The sequence below is a fragment of the Corvus moneduloides genome, chromosome 10 (assembly GCF_009650955.1).
Source record: "Corvus moneduloides isolate bCorMon1 chromosome 10, bCorMon1.pri, whole genome shotgun sequence".
Taxonomy (NCBI): Eukaryota; Metazoa; Chordata; class Aves; order Passeriformes; family Corvidae; genus Corvus; species Corvus moneduloides.
The window spans coordinates 22,909,368-22,919,414 of NC_045485.1; the positions used below are offsets into that span (position 1 = coordinate 22,909,368).

The window sequence follows — 10,047 nt, forward strand, 5'->3', positions numbered from 1 at the left end:
GTAAATTTTTATTATTCAGAGTGCTAATATAGCATAACTATGCTATGAACAATGTGGAGTTAATGGAAATACCCAAGCATGTCCCAGAATGGGAAACAAAGGTGCAAGTAATCTCAGGCTTCAAAAGTTAAACCAAGTTATGGTAGCAGGAGAAACTAATACTGGCTAATCACACCTCACTGCTGGACTTGTTCTATCTCCTTACTGTGTATATTGGCTTCTTCAAGAGCCAGGCATAGACAGTGTGATCAAATACAGCCATTTCAGTGCCCTGTCACTGCTAATGCTCCACAGAAACACTCCAGCAAGCCAGGAAGTTAGAGGTTAATTCACCTGAACACACGAATTGAATTGTCTCGCCTGGGGAGAACTGGAAAATGAGCGAGTGAGGGATATAACTGTATTTCTTATCATACAATTCTGTCATTTTACCTTTGGTTATTTAAGTTACTGAGAAGATTCAAAACAAGTATGGAAAAATACTGCACCGATCCACATTGTGCGACTGCAAGTGTCAGATACCTTGTCTGAATTAACATCCTCCAGCCCAAAAGCACCACTTAAACCTCAGTGTAATATTTCCTGTAATCTTCATACCACACTCATATCCTTGTCAAAGTATGTAGGTATGCATGAACCCAGCAACATAAAAAATTGGAGTAATGTAGGACTATATTAAATTATGCGTAATAGAAGAGCGAGTGGCAGATGGTATTGTAGAGTATGCTGAGATACAGGTATTTATACAATAAGCATTAAAATAAATGTGTCTGGATAAAGGAGGTTTTTTGCAGGTATGACGCACCTGACACTGAAATAAATGTTTATTTTCAGGTTACATGCATCATGCACAAGTTATTTTAGACAGATTTGCATCTGTCACATGGCAGGATTGATGTGACACAAATGCAGACAGTAGTAAAGGGAGCTCACAGTAGCAGGTATTGGAGACAGACAACTATTAGGAGACAAAGGCTTCATAAAACAACAGCACAGAACAAAAAGAAAAACGTAGCAACATAAGGAAAAACAGGAGGGACAATAGGAGGTGGCAAAATGCTTCAAAACGCTTGAAAAATGAGATCAGGAAGTTAAAAGGGACCTGTCCTGGAAAAAAATTACTGCAAGATATAACAGCAGCTGCTATGGAATGTGGCAGCCACTTAAGAGAGATGGAAAAACCCTCCTGCCCTTCACTCTACTCATCCCAATGAATGGCAAGACTCAAAGGCAGGAAATGCTGTCACAAATCACACCAGTGACCCCGCTCCAGTCCTCTCCCTCTGGGCTTGCACTGATACCCTGATACAGAAGTGGTCAAATGAGGTGTGGGTCCCTTCCCCTGTTCTCATTAAAACAATATATAACAAAAATCCACTGCAAACAGCAGGTATAGCATTGCCTTAAACTACCCTGGCAATATTTCCCCACAGCTGTAAACAAATTTTTAGCCTTCAAATCTGTTGCCCTAAATAGATGCCCATGTTCCTCAGCTTATAAAAGCATACAAAGATGGGCTTACAAAGAACCTCCCGTATTTTTGTCTCAAAAAAAGAGCTCTAGGAGGAGATGGGTCACATTATATTCTGCCAGGTCTTACTTGGAAAAAATTCAAATAATCCCATGGGAACCAAAGCAAGAGTTTGAGTGACAGGTGGTAAAAACTTGGTGGGGATAACAGTGATATTTTGCTCATAAGGAATATTAATGATGGAGGAAGAATGCAAATAGCCCAGCTTCTGAATGGGAAGGGAGCATTCCGTTCTGCAGTGCTCCAGACACACCAACGACCCTGCATGTTTGAGCAGTTGTCCAGCCTTTTATCACTTTGTGATAACATCACTGCTTAGTTTACCAGGCATGTAGCTCAGACACTTTGGGGTACTGGGGGAGGTGAAGTGTCCATGCACAAATTAAGCATGTTTTTTTCCTTTACAAAACATCAGAAATAAAATGAATTTAAAGTCTCGTTCCACTGGTGCATTTAGAAGCTCCTCAAATAGTCTATTCCAATTGCACAGCAATTCTATAAAACAAAATGAATAGCACAAATCCAGCAAATATATCTCCTGCCAAGATGAGCTCTCCTGTTTTAAAATCTTTTATAGCATCTAATGTATTTATTTGCATCAGGAGGGCATTATGCCAGTTAACATCTGTGTTCTCTAGAGTTGGTAATTCGGCCTCCCATAACTAGTCATCAATTCTGCATGAAAATACACAACTGTCTTTCCACTACAGGTTCTATCTGCTGCCCAAATTTTCCATGCACATTTAGAGAAATAGTTAGTGAAATACTTCTGCATAAAGAGATACAGACAGGAAAGGACAATTCAAACATCTTCAGACTCCCCACTCCCACCTACTGATGTCATTTATGGACCTTTGTATTCAGAGCTGATATTTCATTATGAAAAAATTAAAGACCAAATCTTCTCCTAGTATAAATTGACATGGCGTCTTTGAAAGGTACAGGATATTTCCCAGATGTCCATCAGCTAAAGGTTCGGTCCTGAAACCCTAGGGCAGTTCAAAGCACACAAAGTCAGCAAATGCATGTATATTTTAATGTGGTTTAAATTACCTTAACTAACAACAAAATCAATGCAGGTGTCTCCTCCTGAAAGGCAGACGTAATTTCACCAAAAGTAAGGAAATTTTCCTGGTTTATAACAGAAAAACTAGGTGCCAGAATTGTAATCATACTCAATCTCTCTTCAAATTTAGGTGCCTGAATACCTTTCTGTGTCTAGCATTAAATGAGCAGGAAAGAAACCCAGCCTTTGCCAGTGAGAAATGATAAAGGAGAATCAAAGTCATAAGAGACAAAGAAAGGAACTGAGATTTGGCCAAGATCGTGAGCAACCGGGTGGATCCAAGGTAAGCCATGTGCCAAGCAAAATTATGTAGGTCATTATAATGCAATGAAAGAACCAATTTTGTTTCCAGCATCACCACAAACTTTCCTTCCTCGGATGACCTTCCTGCCAGCCTGGCCAACCCCAGGGTGCATCTGCACCACTCTGCTCACTGGCAACGTCCTTAAAGGTTGCGAGCTAAAACTCTGCCTAGAACACCTAAACTTCCAACTCTCAGCCCTAAAATTCAATTATTGGGATGATTGGCTTGTCAATGTCTGTCCCCTCTGTACCTGATTTTAGGAGAAAAACTTCTAGCACTGTACTTTCTGTAAAGAATTACGTTGCAATTGGAAACCCAAGAACTCGGTATTCTTTGCACACAACCATCAGAGAAAATGCCTGCCCAACAGCATGGTCTGGTGACTGTCCTACTAATTAGTGAACCAACCACTGCCTAAATGACAGGTGGTTCGTAAAGGCCACTTACAGATGGCCTGGGGAGTATTAGCAGAAGGACAACAGGCCACTTTTCACTGCCTCACTCAGTGTTTGCAGTGCACATTTTATTGTCTGACTGTTTCCCCAAGACCCTTTATGACTTCATGCTTGGGATCTGTGCTTTGGTTTCTGCACAGCTTCAATTGTACAAGAAAATAGCTGTGTAGCACTCCAGCAATCAGAACAAGGGATTTCAGCTGAAGTGCCATGTGCTCTGAATATCCACAGAAGAAATATCCTAGAATGATGAGGTCAACGACATACCCAGCATCTCCTAGAGAAAACACATACCAGTTTTTACTGCTTCTTGAGAGGTTTGTGAGCCAAATTATAGTTCCTATATTATTGTCAAAACAGTACTTAGGTTCCCAGTTTATTAGTTAGAGGCAGGCATTTTATTCATCTGTTGCAGTTACTGTTTTTTCTTTTTTTCCTTCAGGTTTGTCTTCAGCTCAGTGTTTTCTCTTGAAATTGCTCATATTTTGAACAAGAAAGCAGATTTATTTTCTGTGATACGTGTTCAGTTGGTGATATCAGAAAATAAGTAGAAGAATGTTATATGGTTTCAGGTTACATGTGGGAGCCAATTTTCTAGGATTAATGGCTCAATTAAATGGAAGTATAACTTCAATATTCTTTTTTAAAATGTGTATCAAATCACACCATCTTTCTCATTCCTGGAAAATGTTTTAGTTATTTTACGGACCAGTGAAGTTCTGAAAGTCAGGTCTTTTTTTGTCTCAATCACAACAGACTAAACTTTCAAGCTTGTGTACATAAAGATTTCTTGCAGGACAATTTATAGCAGTGCAATGTCAGTCAATACCACAGTTAAAGAAACAACTGGGCTTCCACACTAGCTACGACTGTAAATTACTCTTTACCTCACTGCTCAGACTATTAACTCAATTAATCCTTTTGTCCAGAAATCACCACCTTTACAGAGTCTTTACAGATAACTCTCCAACACAGAAGGTTGGAGTGGAGCCATTCAGCCAAGACACCTTTTGCCTTCCCATTCTCAATATAAATACTGAAAGTGGTTCAAATTTGGCTTCATGCATTTAAAACAGGAAATTATGTACTTCTACATTAGCAAAAAAAAGGCTTATGTTGAGGCTTTTTTGTTCTCACTGCACAGTGCAAGAATCAAAGGCTAATGAGCAAAATTTCTCTGTGAGTAGGTGAGAAATCCTTTGAGTTTTTTCCCCCACTCTTTTCTAAAACTGAACTATGACAGTCAGACTTTTTTTAAATGAAAAGCATTGTAGTGCTGCAGTGTATTCCAGCATGAATACAGCACCAGCCAGAATGAAGGAACCACTAATCTTATGTGATTTTACACAATTCTCCCACACACTTGAGTCATGGTCAAGCTGTTTAGCCTCCATATATTGTGATTAATGTAAGTAGCAAGTGAAATTGCTCTTCTCTGACAGGATATTTTGACTCCACCTTTATATTTTGCAGTTAGCCCAGACCTGAATGCAATGAGAAATGTGATCAGAATCATCTGAGTAGTTCTGATACTTCTATATAAAAAAGTGCTCTAATATTATTTGGCAGGGACTGCTGCCTCCTAATCATCAGACTCACATCTTCACAACACAGACAGCAACAATAGGCACTGTCATTTCCCCTAGAATTGGAGCACAAAAGCCTTCAATATGTTTGATTTTTCTGTCTCAGAACTCTTGATTTTCCAGGTTATCCCTAAACACAAAACATAGGATTTTTATTGTTCATTTTATAATGAAACATATCAGCATTGTAGCTTATTGTTTGAATGGTAATTAGGTATTTTTGATCTTCTTTTGAATGCTACTTTTTTATTTAAACCCTTTTTGTTGTTGAACAATCTGAAGTATATTCCTGGCCACCACACTACAAACAATTCAATTTGTCAGATGCTGCACCTGTCACTGTTTTGTGTCTCCTCATAAGAACATTGAATTGCATTGCTGCAAATGTCCCTGTTGATCTGCCTCTACCACCTATGTCTGCTTTACAGTTTATGCTGGCATCCATCAGTTCTCTCTGTGTTCACCACAGACGATACAGAAACACCTGGCATTGCAAATTCTGGCCACAGACTGAGCAATACAGACTTAAGGCATTTATTTCTCAAACTTCCCACTCCAACATCTGGAAAAAAGTAGTAACTGCAATGCAAGTTCTTGAATTATACTGCTCTATGAGGAAATCAAGGACTTTTTTGTGCATCTGTATGCATGAAGATCACATATTCTACCAAGAGCAACAGAGCAGGATAGAAGTTCATTGTGCTTTAGTGAAAAGGTCATTAGACATTTGAAACAGTAATTACCTGTATCTATTCACTATCCCCTATGACATTCCTAATAAGAGAGCTCTCTTTTATCATGCCTTTTAGACAGTACATTTCACAGACATTGTAACAAAGAATGCAGGAATATTTTTTATTACTTTTATCTTTTGAAATAAATTATTACATAATACTTTGGGGGGGGTATCATCTTTCTTTTATGAACTTGGAATGAGAAGGTGAAATGCCTAGCAGCAAAAATATTGACAAATATTGTTAGACCTCTCTAAAAAAAAGTATTAATTAAACCACAGCGCTCTGGAGGGTTAAAATACCTATTGCTAAATTCTGTATTTGAGAGATAGGAGGAGGCAGCAAGGGGCCACCAGAGTTATCTAAGGCAGAGATATTGCATGATGCTCAGGCTATGATCAGTTGTTTCATAAAAACAAGATCAGACTATGACCAGAAGCAGCTCCAGCCTAGCTGCACTTATCTTTTTTTTCCTTGTCCCCAAGAAGACACTTAATATAAAATTTAATCATCCAAAATTGTCAAACCCAGGGCTCCCTTATAAAAGGTCCCCTCACTGAAGGGATACAGAATGTTGTTTTTTTGGTTTGTTTTTTTTTTTAATTAAAGTCTTTGTACTTCACATTCCAAATGCTTTTGGATTTTTTCTCTCTTTTTTTTTTGTACCTTAAATATAAGTTAAAAATAATTTTAATGGTGATTGCCATGGCAATGAGTAAGTTAAGCTCTCAATATTTGAACTTCCAGCTGACACTCGAGCATTCAGTGTCTTGCTTTGACTGATTTATCACACCCAGTTTAACAGAACAAACCCCACACAACTCTGAGGTTCCTCATGGCTCTACACAGGGCAGCACATGGAGGGATTTGGATCCAGCTGGGAGAGGAACAGGGACACATGAGGTGTAAGTAATTCCTTGAAAGCAGGAGTGCTATGCTTTAAGACATGGGAATGCAGCTGTAATGGCTGCTGCTTTCATCCAGGGGACCAAGGGCTGGGTATGGAGGAGCTGCTCTGCATTTTTCATGGGCACCTCTACCCAACTCCTCCTGCTTTGCCTTTTTCTTCTGAATAAAGCATGTTTCACCTGCGTTTTTGCAGAGGCCATAAATCCAGTCCTAAGTGAAGAGGTACAAGTCTCTGGAAATAAACTTGCATGTACTGAATGTGCCTCCATGACTTTGGTGAGATATCAAGAAAATGAACTGACTGATACCAAAAGAAAACTGTTATTGATAAGGCATTAGGAGGAATTTTATATCTCTGCCTTGGTTTTATTAAAGAAATATTATATTTCTCTTCAAATCACTCTGGAATTTGGTATATGCTTGATTACAGGGGCCATAAAAGATGGGTGATCAAGAAAATTTCTAATATTTTTTCCTGCTTGACTTGCTATATAAAGGGCAAGAAGCCTGATTTTTATAGACCCTAAAATATAAAAAGGACTCAAAATCCAATACACAGCTTTTTGTTGTTGTTTGCTTCAATAAATCTACATTTTATCTTCTCTGCAGTGCACAAGTTTATCTTCCAAACAGCATCCATTTTGAAGATACACTCATCAGCACTGCAGGATAATTTTTTTGAGAAGTGCTGCAGGATTTCTGACTCCTATGGAGCAGGAATATCAGAATAATATCAAGATTAGAGCTTAAAACATAAGTACAGGAGAGTATATCTGCCCTCACTTTCTGTGACAGACAGTGCTTTGGTGCACAGATGCACTGTTAGAATGCACAGCCTCACTCCAATCTGTAAGAAAAGCAGCAATATCATGCAGGTGTGTGTTCATAAGGCCAGGTGCAGGCAGACAAGCCTGATTCTGACACCACACATAGCCAGTCACCCATAACTTGCAATTTTTCACTACTTCTGCATCTATATTGCTTCCCTCAAATCAAAACTCCAGTTCATCATACTGCACGTTACCACCAGGACCCATTACCACAGCTTGAGCCTTTATTAAGGTATCAGTATTCTTCCCAGCACTCTTTGCTCCACAATCCCCAATTAAATTACTGCTTTAATTGTCTGCTGTCACTGACAGATAGGTAAGTTCATGTGCTAGCCCACAGCAGCAACTGAAGGTACTTGCCTTAGTGCGGAATTACAGTACAGATTTAAGTGCTCTTTCTTTATGCATAAGGAATGGTCATAAATCATTGCTTCAGTACAATCTGCTTCAAATGTTGTGTTTTGGGGACTTTTTTTTTCCCCTTTTTCCAGGCTGTGATTCACACTTGCACTTGCCACTGGCCTGATTTAAAAGTTACTTTCTGCTTTCCCATTTAAAAGGTCCTTTCTGCTTTCCAATCTTTATCAATATTTTGGGAGTGCTAATATTCACAATGAGCATTTCTCTTAAAATAGAGAGACTTTTTAAAGTAGTTGTTCATATTTTGTGTGCCTGGGAAGCCTTCTTATATTTTAGTGAGCATCCAAGAATGAGGAAAAGAGATTAGCACACTGGAGTTAAGTTAGAAAGCCAAGTTCTTTTAGTTTTCTGGTAAATAATACAATTGTTTTACCTGGACTAAGCCTCACCCTGTTCCATGCAGAACAAGAGAAACCAAAAATGATCAGGAGCAACGGCATCCACCTGCACATGGCTAAAAGTGGCAGTGCCTCCAGTCACACAATATTCCTTTTATTCTGTTTTGATTGTTTTATGCAAGATCAGAGATTTAAACTGTGCTGAAGTGCTTTATAGTTCCAGCTAAGTTAAGAACTGACATTTTAATGGCGTGTTTGAGGAATTTATATAGACGAGTCATCTGACCCTAACGTGATAGCTCCAGTGTAGCCCGGAGTAATTCAGCCCAGACCCCATGGGGTCAGACGAAATCGTAACTCTCTTTTGGTCTCTGAGCCATTAAAATTCAGCTAGACTGCGAAGTTGACAGCTGTTTACTGTAAGGTTACCTCCTGCCTGCCAAATAACGGGGCTGCTCCTGGCACCTTTCCACCCTGTGAGTTGAGAAAAGGCTTCCTTGTCATCAGAACGGAGCTGAAAACGTCGCCTTCCTCCAGCTGGGAATGCAGGTTCCTTGGAACAGGCTTCAGCAAGACTGAACTAGTCCATTCCCTTACTTCACTTCTTCTCAAAGTAAATGTTATCACAACATTTGAGGGGAATATAACCTCCAAACTGGAATTCTGCCTAGTAATACTAGCAGACCCACAGAAAGATTAAGAGTAATGGCACCTGCTCTTCCACAGCCTCATAGCTTTCTCAGGATACCCATGTTGCTGTGAGAGAGAAGACCAGGCTTGCTCCCTTAGCTATAAGTGAAAAAAACACTTTTTCCTTTGTTACATGGAAAAAAAAGAAGCCATAATTTTGTATCATCAGCTGCCAAGAAGATGCATATTAATGACAAAAAAAGACAAATGTCATGTCGAGGTCAAGAAACAGCACAGAAAAGTCAGCATAATCTTCTCATTAAAGCCCCAATCCCCATTTCTCATCATTTTGTAATTCTGTGTTTTACTGTTTCTAAAGACACTCTCAAGACTGTAGGAAACATTTTGCATTATAACAGTATTAGCTAAAAATAGGGTAGGGAATACAACAACAACTCTCCTTTTTTTTGCTTTCCAGCTCTCCTGTGTGCTCTCCGCATAAGCTCATGAGTTTCACTCCCTGCCACAAAGCTTGGGTGTCTCACCAAAGAGGACAGACCCTCCTCATTTTCCTTTGTAGTCAAAACCACATGCTCAAAGGTACAATTCAGAACCACTCACAACATGTGCAAACAAACGAAATCTTCCATTTTTCAGCCACTCTACCTGGGGAAGGTTGCATAAAAGGGAATAAAACTACAAATTCTTCCTCTTGCTATTTTTTAAAAGAAAATAGAGAGATAACTAGTAATTTTTACCCCAAAAAAATGCAGTGTAGCTACCTACCTGCAACAGCAGTGCTGGGCTTCCGATCCGCACAAGGGGAGCTGCCAGTCTACCACCCCAGCTGGCTCAGGTGCCCAACCTAAAAGGTGGAGCCCCCTAAACACCTGTCTTTTTACCATTTGCTGTTAATTAGCTCTAAATTTCTTGCACCTGCCTTGTTTGGGTCTTAGGCTCTGTAAAAGCGACCCCAAGTCCCAAACTCAGTGTGGGAGTTGACTGTGGTGAGCAGCAACTGCTGTGTGGGTGTTTCAGGAGCTGGCTGGGAGGCAACTTACTGATACTTGTAGGTTTTAAGTCACTTGATACTTCTGAAAATCTTATCTAAGTGTTTTGAACACCACCAAATGTCAGCAAAACCAGGATGCAGCGGAGATACTCCTTGTGAACACAAAAAGTGTTTTCACCCTAAAATTTTTCAGTCATATGGAGGCACTGAGCCCAGGTCTAACACCCAAGGC

At 39.6% G+C, this 10,047-nt stretch overlaps 1 protein-coding gene across 1 annotated transcript in view; it reads right to left on the minus strand.

Moving 5' to 3' along the window:
* Positions 1 to 9,758, minus strand: part of NLGN1 (neuroligin 1) — a 428,085-nt gene extending 418,327 nt beyond the window's left edge. Inside the window, exon 1 of the mRNA XM_032119737.1 lies at positions 9,590 to 9,758. The gene's annotated coding sequence lies outside the window, so the exon portion shown is untranslated. The remainder of the gene's footprint in view (positions 1 to 9,589) is intronic.
* Positions 9,759 to 10,047: the final 289 nt, after the last annotated feature.